The 19,887-nt window shown below is 38.2% G+C and overlaps 1 protein-coding gene across 5 annotated transcripts in view; it reads right to left on the bottom strand.

Annotated features, from left to right (window-relative positions):
* DTNA (dystrobrevin alpha) overlaps positions 1-19,887 on the bottom strand; it is a 396,234-nt gene that overhangs the window by 191,100 nt on the left and 185,247 nt on the right. For all 5 annotated transcript variants that reach the window (XM_030925991.1, XM_010362728.2, XM_010362721.2 and 2 more), the window contains exon 2: positions 18,890-19,014. The gene's annotated coding sequence lies outside the window, so the exon portion shown is untranslated. The remainder of the gene's footprint in view (positions 1-18,889; positions 19,015-19,887) is intronic.

The following is a 19,887-nucleotide window of genomic DNA, read 5'->3' as shown; positions in this document are numbered from 1 at the left end:
ACAACTAGTATCTGTATAAGAAGAGAAGAGAACATAAAAAGAGACATACAAATGGTGGAAGCCATGTGAAGACTGAAGTAGGGATTGCAGTGATGCAGCTGCAAGCCAAGGAATGCCAGGACTGCTGGAACCCACAGAAGCTAGGAAGAGCCAAGGGGGAATTCTTCTGCCAGCACCTCAACTTCAGGCATTTTGCCTACAAAGCTATGACACAATAAATTTCTATTGTTTGAAGCCACTAACCTTTGTGGTAATTTGTGACAGCAACTCTAGGAAACTAATGCAGGTAGTTTCTGGGAAAGGTCTCTTCACTCACAAAAGGGACTCTACAGGGTGGGAGGACAATGTTGACACGTCAGGCGGGTGATGAATGGTTCTGTATGGCTGGGCACAGAACAAGTGGAGAGTCAAGACCCAACAAGAGCCCAAAAAGGTAATAGAGCCCAGCTGGCCATCAGCAGGAGCATTGACAAGCAGATGATGCATCATGTGAAGGAGTGGGTCAAGGGAATGATGAGTCAAGAAACAGAACCATTCTCTGAAAATAACGTTACTGTTTCCTTTTCACATGCTGAAGATGATGAGGTTCTTTCACTGCAAGTGTTGGCTAAAGTGGATTGTCAGCTTCCTGTTTTGGGATCACCAACACTTCCTGGGCTTCTTCCGTGCTCATGTCTGACTGCCTTCTTTGGTCTTCCAATAGCTCAGATTCCCTCAGGGGCAGGCCACAAGCGGGCCAATGGGTTCCTCTAGCAGGAAGAATCTGCCTGTCCTCTCCTTTAGAACAAGAAAGTTGTCACATCCTCCTGCAATACTTACTACCATAGCCTCACTCTATTTCATACAATCAAATCCCTGGTGCACAATTACGCCTTTTCTGCACTCTAAGTCCTGTCCTGGAATCCCATCTTCTCCATCAAAGAGGGTCTTTAAGAAATGAAATCTCCCTTTTCAGGAACCTTTTGTCTCCCCTTCTAACAATGTCATCTCTTCTCCAGTCTAGGTCCCTAGAACCCGGTAAATTTACTCTGGAAATGGAATCATGGGCCTTGATTAACTCTCTTGTCAGCCAGCAAAAATGACACACACGTGTTTTAATAGGGGCCCTGTGGAGACAAAGAGTTTCAGAAAGCACAGAAGGCAATTATGTAGGTATTTTTGAAGAAAGAAGCACAGTGACCTCACAGGAGTTGGCTTGTGGAAACTAATCTGCTTTTGAATTCAGGGACCACTACTTGCTTACTGCATGCCCTTGAGCAAGTTAACCTTCTGAGCCTCCACTTCATCATCTGAAAATGGAGGTAACAGTAATACCCACCTAATGGAATGGTGGTGGGGATTCAATGGTAATGAAAAATACCACATATTGAGCCTGGTACAGAGTTACTTTAGCTCTTAGTACTTTTTAAAAGAATTTCTCAACATTGGCACTATTGATACGTTGGGCCAGATCATTCTTTACTTTTAGGGACCGCCCTGAGCATCACAGATTTTTAGCAGCATCCCTGGACTATACCCACCAGATGCTAGCATCACTTCCACTCCCAGGCAGGACAATCAAAAATGCCTACAGATATTGCTAAATGTTCCCTGGACAGCTAAGCTGCCCCTGGTTGAGAACCAGTGCTTTAGAGTAAAGTGGGCAGGCCTCTGAACAGCTCTCAATAAACAGTGGTTAATAATTTTCTGTCCTGCTTATATGTAGGGCAGAGTCCAAACAAATTATTTTGTTATGAGTAGTGACATTTTTTCTCATTTAAGTAAAAAAATCATCTTTCTTTCCAAACAGTGAAATGTCTATCTCTTACAGCTGTACTTCTTCAAATTTCTCACTCGATGGGCTGGGAAGGTGAAGCAATGGCAGTATATGAGGTGGGTCTGGTGACAGAATTACTTTCCAATGCTGCCATTCCTTTATCTTATTCTTATTTTATTTTATTTTTTGAGCTGGAGTCTCGATCTGTCACCAGGCTGGAGTGCAGTGGCTCGATCTTGGCTCACTGCAACCTCTGCCTCCCTGGTTCAAGTGATTCTCCTGCCTCAGCCTCCTGAGGAGCTGGGACTACAGGTGTGTGCCATCAGGTCCAGCTAATTTTTGTATTTTTAGTAGAGATGAGGGTTCCACAATGTTGGTTAGGGTGGTCTCGATCTTTTGACTTTGTGATCCACCTGCCTCAGCCTCCCAAAGTGCTGGGATTACAGGCATGAGCCACCATGCCTGGCCTATCTTATTTTTCCCCTTAAAAACTCATGCTAATTTTGCTTTCAAGTCAATAGTGTATTTCAGATTGTTTTCATAAAAATGTAATGTTCTCTTTTCCCTTTGAAATGTAACATACTTTAAGACAGCGGTATCTTATCTTGGGGCTTTGAAAGTCCCAGCATATGGCCAAATGTCCCAGGTATAAGAAAAAACACTGTGTGCGCTTCAAGCTGTGTGTGTTTTCTTCAGAAGTTATCAGGTATTATTTATGTTATGGGTTAATTTTACCATCCTGCTATCAGTCTGCTTATTCTAACTATTTTTCTCTTTGTTTCTACATTGCTTTTTAAAGCAACAGCCGTTGAAAACAAGGGAAAATGTTCCAGAATCCTTAACCACTCAACATGAAAAAGATAATAGTATTAGAGAACGGATCAATGCTAAAAAAATTTTTCCTAATGAAACTGACCAAACAGAATCAGGAGCACGTGGAAAAAGCTATTTGGGAGTGTTGAGTCCTTGCAAACATTTCATCCTGTATTCTGTAAAAAGTATTTCAAAGGCATTAGGATCTGGGGTGTTATTTCCATGGTCATTCCCCAAACTCCTATCAGACCAGAGAGAAGGACATTATGTTAAACACTAATTCTTGTTTTTACAATTTAATGAGCTACTTCTGAGAAAGCTACTGTTTCACCAGCCCATTAGAAATGTCTGGGATGGCTAGTGCAGAATTAAGGCTTGGGTGACCCAGCTGAAACTAATGTCAATGCTTCAGTTATTTATGTTCTTCAGGCTCTCTGACCCGTCTCCACTGGTTAGCGCCTCCACTGGTTACTAGGCAACCACAGCTTATTAAGGTTGTATATGTTACACATGAACCCCAGGTATGTGTATGAAAAGGATCTGAATATTTTAATGAGAAGGCAATCATGAGCTGAGCTAGACTATTACCTTTGTTATTAGGTAAGACAAAATAGGGAGAAGGTGGATTCAGGAGGTGGATTAATAATATTCTAATGAAAAACCTTCATGCTTGCAGTTACTACTTTACACACAACAGCCCCAGGGTTGGATGATATGGGAAATCGCAAAGTGTAATTATCAGATGGAAGAATTCCTGTTAAGAACTGAGTTTAGCGGGCATTTACAAGTCCTGCCACATAGGTCTTTTCACTTCTAGCACTGTAGGAAGGGAGAATCCAGGAGAGAATGGGAAGGCTGTTATAGTAGAGTAATTTTACCATTGTACTTAATGTCTGCAAATGTTTTTTGCCAAAGGAGAATTCCAAGTGCCATATGTCAGGGATTCAGGTGGTGGCATGCTCTGTCCTTCTCATGGTGGCACCCTTGACCACACAGGAGGAAAAGGAACTGAGAGAGGTTAAATCTGCTTCAGTATAAAACCAGTACCTGTTTAACTGAGGGGATGAGAGGCTCACTTGCTGTGGCTGAATGGGAAGAATGTAACCTTATCTGTAATGTAGTAGTGCTGTTTTGCTGCCAAATATATGCTTTGTGGATGCTACTACCCTGGGAAGAAATTCAACTTCAGAAGGGAAGTCATGTGATACTAGAGCTGTTTACATACATTAGGGAGACATGATATAATAAAAACCCGTTCATAAAAAAAAGACAGCCACCTTACTTATCCAACTAGGATTGGAAGTAAAAATACTGCAATTTTTTTTCTGAGTCTCAAGGCATATTATACACAGACACAAGTGCAGGAAAATTTCTAGCCTACTGTTAGAGAATTGTTAGAAATAGACAAAATTGAGAGCTACATTATTTATCTGCTTTGCTAATTTGAAACTATCAAATTTACAGCTTAAGATTTCACTAAAATAAACTCCGTACAGACTTAACATTTGCATTTTGAAAGTGACAAAAATCAGTTGATGGCTAAAATATAAGCTCAAACAGTAAATTGTCATTACTAAGAATGCACTAACATTAAAGCACATTATTATTCACGTTTGTAAACCCATCAGAATTCTAGTTTTTGATGAAAAAACATTGCTCCATCCATTCTTGTGATAACATAGTTTTAAAAATCATACTTATGAAAAGGTAAATAGCATTCTGCAAAGCTCTTCTAGGGAAGTAAAGGGGCAATTCACAAACAAAAGATAACTAATCAGGAACATAACGTGGGAATGTGAACAGAATTCTCGTTTTTTCCCTAAAATAATGTATGTTTATCTTACTCAAAGAGATATAGCAGTGTAGGTATGTACTGAGATTTAAAAAAATTATTTTCCACTTCTGAAATGTTTAACAGGAAAGAGTCATAAAACAAGTTATTCGTATAACAGTAGGAAATCAAAGACATATACATGTATCTTTTCAATGTAATACATAAGGTGCTTAAGAATTGCACTGTTTTACATTTTTAAAAAAGTAAATATAAATATGTTTTAATCACTTTAGTTGCCATTTTTTAGCATTACATTATATCTGCCATTGCCTGGGCTATTTTAATATTCCCATTAAAGGGCAGTTTAGTGCCTTTAGGCTAGGGTTTTACACACACACACACACACACACACACACACACACACACACACTGCACATAAGATGGTAAGCAGGATGTGGTCCAGAAAGACATTTCTGTTTTTCTCATACATATGACCAGCTCCTAGGAAAGTTCCTGATATTTAGTTAATTCTCAATAAATGCTTGATGAATCATAAATCTACTTCTATTCATTATGTTTAAAAGAAAAATCAACTTTATTTTCTCAGTCTTCTCTCCTTAGACCAGGAATCTTCTCTTGGGGGAAAATAAATTCAAGAATATATAAATATTAGCTAGTTTATTGTACAGTAGAGAGGAGCTGGGTAGTAGGAGACTCAGACATGTCCGAGTTGTGGCTTTGCTGCTAATTATTGGGGTAGTACTTAAGCTCTCTAGTCTTCAATTTCCTCAAGCCAAAAATTAGGAGGTCTGGGCTACATCATCTGAAATATCCTTTCTGATGCTTCAATTCTATGATATTCTATGTCTCTAAGATATAATCTATGGCAAATATAACTAGGATATTACTTGAAATAATTATACTTTATCTCGGGTTCCCAGGTGCCTAACATAGAGCCAGGGAACATAAAAGATGTGCAATATATGTTTAAAAAATGAATGAATGAATGATCTTTATAGGTATAAATGCTGCCTATGCATCCTTACGATTTTTCCCAAAAGGAAAGAACTCTTCTCTATGGATGCTGACTTTTGCAATTAAATTTAATTTTGAGCTTATTCATATACATTATTATTCTTATGCATGGCCCTTGAATAGTGCTATAAAAATTTCAGAACATGTTTATGTATTTCTTTAAGAAGTGCTAATAGTATCACTATATCTAGGAAATTTTTTTGCATTCTAAACAAATTCTTTTATAATTAGTCATAAATATTTATTTCATAAATATTCTTAAGAAGAAAAAAGAGAGACAGAAACTCTTGCCTTAAAGAGACTCCACCTCCAGTGGTAATCCTAGATAACATTTAGCACTAAAATTCTATCACTCTACAGCTTTAGATACCATCATTTCCAGGCTTATGTGCACATCAATAAAGAAGATTTTGTATAAGTAGGTTGCAGAACCACAGGTGCTACATCTTTTTAACTCTTGTTGAACAGAAATAATGCTAATTTTAGCGTCAACCTAAACATAAACTTATTTGCCAATGAGTAAAGATCTGTGCAGTTATAAATAGCTTACTCCTCGGGAAATGTTTTAAATGGAAATTTTTAACACTATCTAACACACATATCCTTCTTATAGGATTAAATTGGAAAGCTCTTTTAGAGTGGCAGTTTGCTGCAGAGGAAAGATCTAATATTCTCATTCTGCCCCTTACCAGAAATACAACATTGGCAAGTTAGCTAAGCTATTGGAACCCCAGTTTTTTTCTCCGAATAACAGGGATAATAATAGTTAATTTGTGGGGTTATTATGAAGATTAAATAAGATAATGTTCATGGAAAGTCTGCTTTGGTGCTTGGCACAGAGTGCCACAGACCCCCTCTGTGAGGTTTCCGTCCCCAGAACGGAGCTCTTCTTCTACTTCTAATGGCTGGATAAAATATTATGATCTTAACTACACTGAAAGCATTCAAATTTATCTCAAAATACGACCCTTCATACTTCATTCAAAACCAGAAAGGAAGACTACTTCTGAACTTGGTATAGAAACTTCAAAGAGGAGGAGACTTGACATTTGTCTTTGATGAAAAATTCAGAAGAAAGAGAGACAAATAACATGAGAAGTTACAATATGGTGCTGTGATTGATAATGAAGGTTGATTTTCTTTCTGCTGTCTACATTAGGTGCTGATCTCCTAAAAATACCCCAAAGTCTATGTGCATTCAAAGACAGGACACATAACTATAATCCATGAGAAGTTCATCAGTGACTTTAGTGAAAGGGTAACAGCAACAGCTGTGCTGGATATTGAAAGATGACTAGCATATTGCAAGTTACGCAAGAGTACATGAGTGTATGCAGATGAGGGGGATTTGGGGGTGGAGTGTGGATGGGAGGAGCATCTAGGCAGAAGAACCAGCATGTGCAGAAGTAAAGGAACAAAGAGCATGGCTTAGGAAAGGCAAAATATCCTCGTATTAGCAAAGATCAGCTGATGGGGAGCAAAGGTAGGCAGTGAGACCCAAGAGGTGCGTTGTACCAGTATTATGACATGCTAAGGAATACAAGACACAGATTTTCTTCGGATGGGGCAGTCAATGCTGGCTTTGAAACCAAAGTGGATGAGAGTACTTAGATGATATTTTCAACTGCTCGTTTCGCACATGCAATGCATCAGGAACTCCACTGTGCTTTGTTTTATAGGTATTGTTTCCTAGTCCTTGAAATGAAATAGACTTATCTTTTCAGCTTGGTCAACTGACGCTCAGAGAGGTTAAGTAACTTGCTCAAGATTACACATCCTTAAGCAATCTTGTAAAAGGAGCAATGGGATATTTGAGATAGAACAAATCACTGAAGAAAGAAAATGATGAGATCTGAACAAAAGTTAGAAAGTTAGTTTAGTCAGTCATGTTTTAAAAGGAAAGGGGAGGAAGAATACAGAAAAGACGGAATTTCTGTTCAAAGTGAGCATTCATGATTTGGGCAGGTCTGTTAATATAGGCATACTCTGAAATGACAGAATGTTTTTAAATAATACAAAATGTTGCTTCTGTGTTTTAAAATTACTCGGTGATTATTTTACCTAAGAGGCAGTGGGGCACCATAATTAGTAGCTCAGGCCCCAAAGTCAGGCTGTCTGGATTTGAATTTTCACCTTCAACTTACTTAACCTCAGGCCAGTTATTTAACTTCTGTGGACCCGAGTTTCCTAATCCTTAAAAAAGGAGATAGTAATAGTGCCTATGTCATAGGGTTGTTTAGGCATGAAAGAGAGAATATAGAACAATTTCTCACATAAAATAAGAACTCAGTAAGCATTAGCCAGCATTGCTTTGTGCCTTTGCCCTTAATCACCAGCCATTTATTTAGTAAGTATTAATAGTGTGCCAAGCACTGTGTTAGTTTCCAGGGATACAAAGATGGATAAAAGATGATTTCTGCATTTAAACACATTTGTGTTTTCTAACATCATACTCTGTGGTTCAGCAGAGGTACTTGAGATTACATCATGATTAAAATCACCTATCTGAATTACTTGAGAACAAGTTATTTAAAATCTCCCATCGCAGCAAGATGGCTGAATAGAAAGAGCTCCAGTCTGCAGCTCCCGGTGAAACCAACGCAATAGGCAGATGATTTCTGCATTTCCAACTGAGGTACCCAGTTCATCTCAATGGGACTGGTTAGACAGTGGGTGCAGCCCACAGAGGGCCAGCCGAAGCAGGGTGGGGCATTGCCTCACCTGGGAAGTGCAAGAGGTCAGAGAACTCCCTCCCCTAGCCAAGGGAAGTCATGAAGGACCTTGCCATGAGGAAGGGTGCTATCTGGCCCAGTTACTACACTTTTTCCATGGTCTTCACAACCTGTGGACCAGGAGATGCTCTTGGGTGCCTACGCCACAAGGGACCTGGGTTTCAAGTACAAAACAAGGCAGCCGTTTGGGCAGACACCAAGCTAGCTGTGGGAGTTTTCTTTTTGTAACTCAGTGGTGCCTGGAATGCCAGTGAGATAGAACTGTTTACTCCCCTGGGAAGGGGGCTGAAGCCAGGGAGCCAAGTGGTCTTGCTCAGCAGATCCCACCCCAAAGAAACCCAGCAAGCTAAGATCCACTGGCTTGAAATTCTCACTGTCAGCACAGCAGTCTGAAGTCAACCTATGATGCTCAAGTTTGGTGGAGGGAGGGGCATCCACCATTACTGAGGCTTGAGTCAGGGGTCTTCCCCTTACAGTGTAAACAAAGCCACCGGGAGTTCAGACTGGGTGGTGCCCACCACAACACTGCAAAGCCACTGTAGCCAGACTGCCTCTCTAGATTCCTCTTCTCTGGGCAGGGCATCTCTGAAAGAAAGGCAGCAGCCCCAGTCAAGGGCTTATAGATAAAACTCCCATCTCCCTGGAACAGAGCACCTGGGGGAAGGGGCAGCTGTGGGCACAGCTTCACCAGACTTAAACATTTCTGCCTGCCAGCTCTGCAGAGAGCAGCAGATCTCCCAGAATAGCACTTCAGCTCTGCTAAGCGACAGAATGCCTCCTCAAGTGAGTCCCTGACCCCCATGCCACCTGATGGGGAGACACCTCCCAGCAGGGGTCGATAGATACCTCATACAGAAGAGGTCTGGCTGGCATCTGGTGGGTCCCCCTCTGGGATGAAGCTTCCGGAGGAAGGAGCAGGCAGCAATCTTTGCTGTTCTGCAGCCTTCACTGGTGATACCCAGGCAAACAGGGTCTGGAGTGGACCTCCAGCAAACTCCAGCAGACCTGCAGCAGAGGGGCCTATTAGAAGGAAGACTAACAATCAGAAAGCAATAGCATTAACATCAAAAACAACAAAAAAACGACCACCACGAAAAACTCCATCTGAAGGTCACCAACATCAAAGACCATAGGTAGATAAATCCATGAAGATGAGGAAAAAGCAGTGCAAAAAGGCTGAAAATTCCAAAAACCACAACGCCTCTTCTCCAAAGGATCACAATTCTTTGCCAGCAAGGGAACAAAACTGGACAGAGAATGAGTTTGATGAATAGCCTTCAGAAGGTGGGTAATAACAAACTCCTCTGAGGTAAAGGAACATGTTCTAACCCAATGCAAGGAAGCTAAGAACCTTGATAAAAGGTTAGAGGAATTGCTAACTAGAATAACCAGTTTAGAGAAAAACATAAATGACCTGATGGAGGTGAAAAACACAGCATGAGAACTTCGTGAAGCATATACAAGTATCAATAGCTGAATCGATCAAGCAGAATAAAGGACATCAGAGATTGAAGATCAACCTAATGAAATAAAGCATGAAGACAAGATAAGAGAAAAAAGAATGAAAAGGAAAAAACAAAGCCTCCAAGAAATATGGTACTAGGTGAAAATACAAAACCTACGTTTGATTGGTGTACCTGAAAGTGACGGGGAGAAGGGAACTAAGTTAGAAAACACACTTCAGGATATTATCCAGGAGAACTTCCTCAATCTAGCAAGACAGGCCAACATTTAAATTCAGGAAATACAGACAACACCACAAAGATACTCCTCAAGAACAGCAACCCCAAGACACATAATTGTCAGATTCACCAAGGTTGAAATGAAGGAAAAAATGTTAAGGGCAGCCAGAGAGAAAGATCAGGTTACCCACAAAGGGAAGCCCATCAGACTAACAGTGGATCTCTCAGCAGAAATCCTACAAGCCAGAAGAGAGTGGAGGCCAATATTCAACATTCTTAAAGAAAAGAATTTTCAACCCAGAATTTTCTATCCAGCCAAACTAAGCTTCATAAGTGAAGGAGAAGGAGAAATAAAATCCTTTACAGACAAGCAAATACTAAGGGATTTTGTCACCATCAGGCCTGCCTTACAAGAGCTCCTGAAGGAAGCACTAAATATGGAAGGGAAAAACCAGTACCAGCCACGGCAAAAACAAACCAAATTGTACATACCATCCACACTATGAAGAAACTGCATGAACTAATGGGCAAAATAACCAGCTAGCATCATAATGACAGGGTCAATTCACACATAACAATATTAACCTTAAATGTAAATGGGCTAAATGCCCCAATGAAAAGGCACAGATTGGCAAATTGGATAAAGAGTCAAGACCCATCAGTGTGCTGTATTCAGGAGACCCATCTCATGTGCAAAGACACACATAAGCTCAAAATAAAGGGATGGAGGAAGACTTACCAAGCAAATGGAAAGCAAAAAAAAAAAAAAAAAAAAAAAAAAAAGCAGAAGTTGCAATCCTAGTCTCTGATAAAACAGACTTTAAACCAACAAAGATCAAAAACAACAAAGAAGGGCATTACATAATGGTAAAGGGATCAATGCAACAAGAAGAGCTAACAATTCTAAATATATATGCACCCAATACAGGAGCACCCAGATTCATAAAGCAAGTTCTTAGAGACTTACAAAGAGACTTATACTCCCACACAATAATAGTGGGAGACTTTAACACCCTACTGTCAATATTAGATCAACGAGACGGAAGATTAACAAGGATATTCAGAACTTGAACTCAGCTTTGGACCAAGCAGACCTAATAGACATCTACAGAACTCTCCACCCCAAATCAACAGAATATACATTCTTCTCAGCACCACATAGCACTTATTCTAAAATTGACCACATAATTGGAAGTAAAACACTCCTCAGCAAATGCAAAAGAATGGAAATCATAACAGTCTCTCAGACCACAATGCAATCAAATTAGAACTCTGGATTAAGAAACTCACTCAAAACTGCACAACTACATGGAAACTGAACAACCTGCTCCTGCTACTGGGTAAATAACAAAATTAAGGCAGAAATAAAGATGTTCTTTGAAACCAATGAGAAGAAAGACAGAATGTACCAGAATCTCTGGGACACAGCTATGGCAGTGTTTAGAGGGAAATTTATAGCACTAAATGCCCACAGGAGAAAGCAGGAAAGAGCTAAAATCACACCCTAACATCACAATTGAAAGAACTAGAGAAGCAAGAGCAAACAAATTCAAAAGTTAGCAAAAGAAATAACTAAGATTAGAGCAGAACTGAAGGAGATAGAGACATGAAAAACCCTTCAAAAAATCAATGAATCCAGGAGCTGGTTTTTTGAAAAGACAAACAAAATAGATAGACCACTAGCCAGACTAATAAAGAGGAAAAGAGAGAAGAATCAAATAGACACTATAAAAATGATAAAGGCGAGATCACTACTGATCTCACAGAAATACAAATTACGATCAGAGAATACTATAAATACCCCTATGCAAATAAACTAGAAAATCTAGGAGAAATGGATAAATTCTTGGACACATACACCCTCCCAAGACTAAACAAAGAAGAAGTCGAATCCATGAATAGACTAATAACAAGTTCGGAAATTGAGGTAGTAATTAATAGTCTACCAACAACAACAACTGACAAAAAACCCAGGACTACATGGATTCATAGCTGAATTCTACCAGAGGTACAAAGAGGAGCTGGTACCATTCCTTCTGAAACAACTCCAAGCAACAGAAAAAGAGGGACTCCACCCTAAATCATTTAAAGAGGCCAGTATCATCCTGATACTAACACCTGGCAGAGACACAACAAAAAAAGAACATTTTAGGCCAATATCCCTGATGAACATTTATGCAAAAATCCTCAATAACATACTGGAAAACTGAATCCAGCAGCATATCAAGATGGTTATCTACCACAATCAAGTCAGCTTCATCCTGGGATGCAAGGCTGGCTCAACATACACAAATCAATAAACGTAATCCATCACATAAACAGAACCAATGACAAAAACCACATGATTATCTCAATAGATGCAGAAAAGGCCTTCAATAAAATTCAACACCCTTTCATGCTAAAAACACTCAATAAACTAGGTATTGATGGAACATATCTCAAAATAATAAGAGCTATTTATGACAAACCCACAGCCAAAATCATACTGAATGGGCAAAAGCTGGAAGCCTTCCCTTTGAAAACCAGCACAAGACAAGGATGCCCTCTCTCACTACTCCTATTCAATACAGTATTGGAAGCTCTGCCCAGGGCAATCAGGCAAGAGAAAGAAATGAAGGGTATTCAAATAGGAAGAGAGGAAGTCAAATTATCTCTGTTTGAAGATGACATGATTGTATATTTAGAAAGCCCCATCGTCTCAGCCCAAAACCTCGTTAAGCTGATAAGCAAATTCAGCAGTGTCAGGATACAAAACCAATGTGCAAAAATCACAAGCATTCCTATACACCAGTAATAGACAACCAGAGAGCCAAATCATGAGCAAACTCCCATTCACAATTGTTACAAAGAGAATAAAATACCTAGGAATACAACTTACGAGGGATATGAAGGACAAACCACTGCTCAAGGAAAGAAGAGATGACACAAACAAATGGAAAAACATTCTATGCTCATGGATAGGAAGAATCACTATTGTGAAAATGGCCATACTACCCAAAGTAATTTATAGATTCAATGCCATTCCCATCAAGCTGCCATTGACTTTCTTCACAGAATTAGAAAAAGCTACTTTAAATTTCATATGGAAACAAAAAAGAGCCTGTATAGACAAGACAATCCTAAGCAAAAAGAACAAAGCTGGAGGCATCACACTACCTAACTTAAACTATACTACAAGGCTATAGTAACCAAAACAGCATGGACCTGGTATCAAAACAAATATATAGACCAATAGAACAGAACAGAGGCCTCAGAAATAACACCACAGATCTGTAACCATCTGATCTTTGACAAACCTGACACAAACAAGCAATGGGGAGAGCATTCCCTATCTAATAAATGGTGTTGGGAAAACTGGCTAGCCATATGCAGAAAACTGAAACTGGACCCCTTCCTTACACCTCATACAGAAATTAACTCAAAATGGATTAAACACTTAAATGTAAGGCCTAAAATCATAAAAACCCTAGAAGAAAACCTAGGCAAAACCATTTAGGACATAGGCATGGGCAAAGACTTCATGACTAAAACACCAAAAGGGATGGCAACAAAAGCCAAAATTCACAAATGGGATCTAATTAAACTAAAGAGCTTCTGCACAGCAAAAGAAACTAGCATTAGAGTGAAGAGGAAATCTACAGAATGGGAGAAAATTTTTGCCATCTACTCATCTGACAAAGGGCTAATATCCAGAATCCATAAGGAACTTAAACAAAGTTACAAGAAAAAAACAACCCCATCAAAAAGTGGACAAATGATATGAACAGACACTTTTCAAAAGGAGACATTTATGTCACCAAAAAACATACTGAAAAAAAGCTCATCATCACTGGTCATTAGAAAAATGCAAATCAAAACCACAATGAGATACCATCTCACACCAGTTAGAATGGTAATCATTGAAAAGTCAGGAAACAACAGATGCTGGAAGAATGTGGAGAAATAGGAATGCTTTTACATTGTTAGTGGGAGTGTAAATTAATTCAATCGTTGTGGAAGACAGTATGGCGATTCCTCAAGGATCTAGAACCAGAAATATCATTTGACGTAGCAATCCCATTACTGGGTACATCATTCTACTATAAAGACACATGCACATGTATGTTTATTGCAGCACTATTCACAGAAGCAAACACTTGGAACAGACCCAAATGCCCATCAATGTTAGACTGGATAAAGAAAATGTGGCACATATACACCATGGAATTCTATGTAGCCAAAAAAAGAATGAGTTCATGTCCTTTGCAGGGATATGGATGAAGCTGGAAACCATCATTCTCAGCAAACTAACACAGGAACAGAAAACCAAACACTGTATGTTCTCACTCATAAGTGGGAGTTGAACAATGAGAACATATGGGCACAGGGAGGGGAACATCACACACCAGGGCCTGTTAGGGGGTGAGGGGCAAGGGAGAAATAGCATTAGGAGAAATACCTAATGTAGATGATGGGTTGATGGGTAAAGCAAACCACCATGGCACCTGTATACCTATGTAGCAAACCTGCATGTTCTGCACATGTATACCAGAACCTAAAGTATATATATATTAAAAAATCTCCCATCACAATGTTGTTCATTATTGTAAGGACTAACACCTCCACTCTTCTCCCCCTTCTCTCCCAATGTGACATTAAGATCTGTTTAGCCTGAGTTATCTTTGATGTCAGGTGTTTCCCTTGACCCAACAGGCAACATCATAAAGTTGGTGTGATCATTTCCTACATATGTGTACCAAAACTTCCAAAGCTGAATGTTTGTACCATTGTTTCAGGGGTCTCTTCCTTGCTAATTAATTAGATTTACATATTATGTAGTATATATAATTAATGGGTGCATTTTTCTTCCCAAGGGCACTTTTAAAAAATTATAATTTTATAAAATCTCATTTCCATAAGTTAGAGAGAAACGTTAATGATTAGAATTTTTAGAGCTGTATCAAATAAGGGGAAGACTTGTACTGGCAATATCAGTTATTCATTGTTTTAAACTATATCATGAAGCTCCTCATACCTGTGTCTCCCAGCTTTAGGATGATAAAGGAGTTTTAGAAATTCTGCTCATGATGGCATTTGCACATTGTCTGAAAGGATTCTAAATTAGGCATTGCAGGTTCCACATTAACATTGGTTGAATAGATGAAAATTGTTAGTAGAAGGAACACCATGTCCTTTAGAGTCCAACCACAGTACATTAAAATGGACAGATGAGCAGTTGAGATGACCTCTGAGACAAGATTGAAAAGGAACACGTCTACATAAATAAATGAGAAGGAAATGAAAATAGCAAGGCCCTTCTATTTAAAATAACTAAGTGAAGTACCAAAATGATTAAGTGAAAAGCGACTTTAATACCAAGGAATCTCTTTAGAACGAATGGAATTGTTGAGATAGAGTGAACTGATGATCAAGAAAGACAGACACTGGGATCCTGGTCACATTGCTTTCCAATACATCCAGTATTTATTATAGGAAATTTGAAATGTTCAGATCATAAGGCATCTTCAAGTAGCAAACAACCATTACTAAAATAGAGAGGTCAGATCTTTCAACTGTAGGTGAAAAGAACCAAAATGAAGTAAATCAGAAGCTTTAGATTTAAATGTGAATGCTGGAATGAAACTGATTTAAATGTGAATGCTGGAATGAGATTAAGAAGTTCTTATACTATACATAGTAAAATTTGTGAAATGAAGATATTTTAAAAATAAAAATAATACTTGGGACATATCTGAAAATTTAAAAACCTTCCCATTAATTTGATATGCAAAATGGGAAACTTGACAATGATTGTGTTAACAGCAATGAATTAATGTTACAATATTGAATAGCTGAGGATATGGTTTTAAATATATAAGTTTATTTTTTTTCCCAGTTTTTTAAAAAACAAACCTTCAAGAGAATGACAAGAGAAGACAGAGATAAGAGAAATTATTTTCAAAAGACACATGTGATAAAGGATTATTAGCCATAATATGCAAAGAACTTTTAGCTTTCAATAATAAGAAAAAACCCAATTAAAAAATGGGCAAAAGATCTGAACAGACACCTCACCAAAGAAGATACAAAGATAGAAAGTAAGCATATGAAGAGATGTTCAACATCATTAGGGAACTGCTAATTAAAATCAGAAGTATACACCTATTAGAATGACCAAATTCTAAAACACTGACATCAAATGCTGGAGAGGATATGGAGCAACAGGACACTTATTTGTTGCTGGTGGAAATGCAAAATGATACAACTACCTTGAAAGACAGTTTGGCAGTTTCTTACAAAAGTAAACATATTTTTACCCTATGATCCAGCAATGACACTCCTTGATATCAGCTTGGGGCAAAAGTAGTTAAATCAAAAAGTAATGGCAAAACTGCAATTACTTTTGCACCAACCTAAAATATTTACCCAAATGAGTTGAAAATTTATGTCCACACAAAAACCTACATTGGATGTTTATATCAGCTTTATTCATAATTTTCAAAACAAGGAAGCAACAAAAATGTCCTCCAATAGGTGAATAGACCAATTAAATGTGGTACATCCAGGCAGTGGAATATGACTCAACACTAAAACAAAATGAACTAGCAAGCCATGAAAAGCCATGAAGGAGACTTAAATGCATATTACTGAGTGAAAGAGGCCAACCTGAAAAGGCTACACACTGTATGATTTCAACGATATGACATTTCGGAAAATGTAAAACTATGGAGCCAGGAAAAAGATGAGAGTGAGGTGCGGGGGAGGGATGAATGGGCAGAGCACAGAGTTTTAGGGCAGTGAAACTATTCTGTATGATATCACAGTGATGGAAACATGTCATTTATGCATTTGTCAAAGCCCATACAATGCACAACACCAAGAATGTACCCTAATGTAAACTGTGGACTTCAGGTGATGATGGGTTAATGTAGGTTCATTGATAGTAACAAATATACCATTCTGGTGAAGGATGCCCATAGTGTGTGTGGGGTGTGTGTGTGTGTGTGTGTGTGTAGGTGGATATATAAAAACTGTACTTTCCACTTAATTTTTGGGTGACCTAAATTGTTCTCAAATAAATTTTACTAAATAAATAAATGACACACTGTATGATTCCATTAGATAAAGTTCTAGAATAGGCAAAATTAGTTAGTGGTCATATAAGCCATGATGATGGTTTCCTCTGTTGGAGGAATGACTGGAAGGTCACATGAGCAGGACTTCTGGGGGCATTGGTAATCTTCTTCTTGATCTGATTGGAAGTATACACTTTGTGAAAATTCATCGAGATATACACTTACTTGTGACCTCTTTGTATGTATATCTCAATGTCTTAGTATAAAGTATTTTAAAAGTAAAAAACACCCTGCCCAACTTTACATTTAAATTTAATTCCTAGGAAGCACTTGTTTTCTTAAGAAGCAAGTAATCCGTGTTCATTTTTCTTCCAATAATTTTGGGAGAAATTAATGAAGCATTGATGGATTAGTTAGGATTCAACCAAGAGAAAAGAAAACATTCTAAGTATTTAAAATGATAAATGTTAATACAAGGAAATGGTTACAAAGATGAAAGAACTGAGAAGCTAAATTGGGAACGGTGAAACAAATTAAAGATGAGCAGCCTCAGGAAGCCAAAGGCACTATCACTCATGATTCTCAAGGGATAAAAGGGAAGAGGTGGTGTTAATGAGGTTCAGGGTTCAGGGTCACTGGAAGAAGCTAGAGGTAAGGTGTAGGAGTGGAGGGGAGGCTGTGGCTGGAAAATACAGCCCATAGGGTCAGTTCCTGTGGAATGAACAGAGGTGGGGTAGGGCAAGGAATGGCCCTGAAGGTAACAGGCACAGATGGGCACACGTGGAAAATAAAGGATTCAGAAAATAAGTTTTTCATTTTCATTTTTTTCTTCTACAGTAACTGTTACACTAGGCAAACTGATTTACTGGTATTTTTGATGGGCACCAAGTTTAGCTTCTGGGAACTGCGTTCAACACACATCTTGTAAATAAATAGAATTACCATTTTAGTTCTACATCCAATCTCCATAAACCAAATTTATACACCCGCAAGTTTATGAAAGCATTATTTGCCATCATTTTGAAGTTAATCAAAAGTATTAAGGAAGCATCTCTGCCTTTCAGATTAGATTTAGACAGTAGCCAATGCTCTGTCAGCTGCATTATTTTATTGGAATTGTAAACATAGGTATATGCTGGTGTTCTGAAGATCACCTTTCTTCAAAGTACATAATAAAGCCACAGTTTGAAAACTAGACTTAGGAGGAGGCAGAAAGCCACACAATATCCTCAATATGACCACCACTCACTTTCTCCATTCCCCTCTATTCTGCTGAAAAATGGCGATGGCATATATCAGACTAATATTAAAGCACCAATTTTAGGCTCTTCTGTTTTCTAACATGGAAGGGTGATGACATACGATAACGTAAAATATATTTATTCATCCATTTTATGGCCAGACAAAACAAAGCTTAATGTGTGTGTGTGTGTGTGTGTGTGTGTGTGTGTCGTGCTTAATTGTACATAGCACTTTAAAAATTTAGCACACCTGCTTTAACCATGCCCTACTTTTAATTCTAAGTAAAATCTCCCAATAAGCAGCATCTAAAATGTTATCCCTATCTCAAACACAGATTTGTTAGTGATTAAACCATTATTATCACCATCAAATTTTCATTCAGTTTATGCCATCAAAAATTTTGTCTCATTCTGGTTTATTACTCTGATATTAAATACATTTTATATTTTACAAATCATATAACCTTTAGAATAGAATGAAGCATTTTGGCATTTGCTTATTAGAAGCCAGGAAGCAACGGTCAAGACAACCTCCATGTTATAGAGCTCACAGTTCAGATGGTTTCTGATAATAATACTAACAATAAATAAACAAAAAATAAAGAGAGTAAGTCTTTCATTTTCTGGAACCTCACTAAAGGTGCGAAACTGAAAGGCATTGATAATATTTATTTAGCCATCTTGCTCCACCTCAGCATTGATAATATTTAAACCCATTTTCTTTTCAGGCAAAGGAGAGGAGCACTTTAAAGAGAAACAGTTCAATATTCATCTTAAGTTCTTTGTCTTAAACACACTCACCTAAAATTCAATGAAGGGACAGCATGAACTTTTCAAAACCATCTATATTCTTTGAAATGGCAGTTGATTATGGCACTTAAAGACTTCCCAAGCACTTCATCCAAGGATTGGTAAATCCTATTTATCTGCAATGAGAAAGTAGACTTTTATTTAGCTAAGCAATTCACACTTCTATATTTATTACACAAACAGGAAGCCAGAATTGGCAGATCTAGAACATATGATATTTTATAAATCCCCATATCCTCTATTAATAACGTATGCAAATTTGGAACTTTGCTTTCCATTTGGTATAAGAAATATTTATAAAAATAGACATTTATGGTAGAAGTCATTTCACTGATGAGGACAGTGAGTCCCAGAGGGATGAAGTGATCATCCAAGATTTAAAAGCTGGTTAAAGATAGAGAGTGACCTGGAACCTTGGGTTCCTGATATAGCTCTATGGATTTAGTTGATTGAAAAACCAGAAATGGGAAAACATGGAATCTTCTTTGTTTTCCAAGTAGATAGATTTCTGGAATATTTTATTGCCATAATTTTTACTAAAGCCAAGTAAAGTACTACTAAGATCAGAATCCTTGGACTAATATTTCCTCTGATGGATTGAGCTTGAGCAGTCATAAGTAGATACCCTGTAAGGGTGGACTACAACAAGGTGGACTACAAAGGCAACCTAATGTTACTTAATAATCCATATGATTATGTTGTATAGTAATAACATATAAATTGTAAATATTTCACAAGATTGGCTGTTAATTTTTCTTAACTAAGCTGAATGATTTTATATGCTTTTGCCTTCTGAGAAAATTTCTAAATGAGAACTGAAAGACACAGCTCCAGACTGCCCTCCCCAATGCCCAAGATCCCCAACCCTATGCCTGGGAGTGACCCAGGCACCCCACTCATCATCTCCCCTCAGCCAGTCCTCCCCAGTGTTCTCTTCCTCCTCACCCTTTCCTCCTTGCTTCTCCCTGTGAACAAACAGGCTGGGTGTT

This window comes from Rhinopithecus roxellana, chromosome 21, assembly GCF_007565055.1.
Source record: "Rhinopithecus roxellana isolate Shanxi Qingling chromosome 21, ASM756505v1, whole genome shotgun sequence".
In the NCBI taxonomy this organism is placed as follows: domain Eukaryota; kingdom Metazoa; phylum Chordata; class Mammalia; order Primates; family Cercopithecidae; genus Rhinopithecus; species Rhinopithecus roxellana.
Note: the sequence above shows the minus strand (reverse complement) of the source record. Positions and strands in the feature narration are given on the sequence as shown.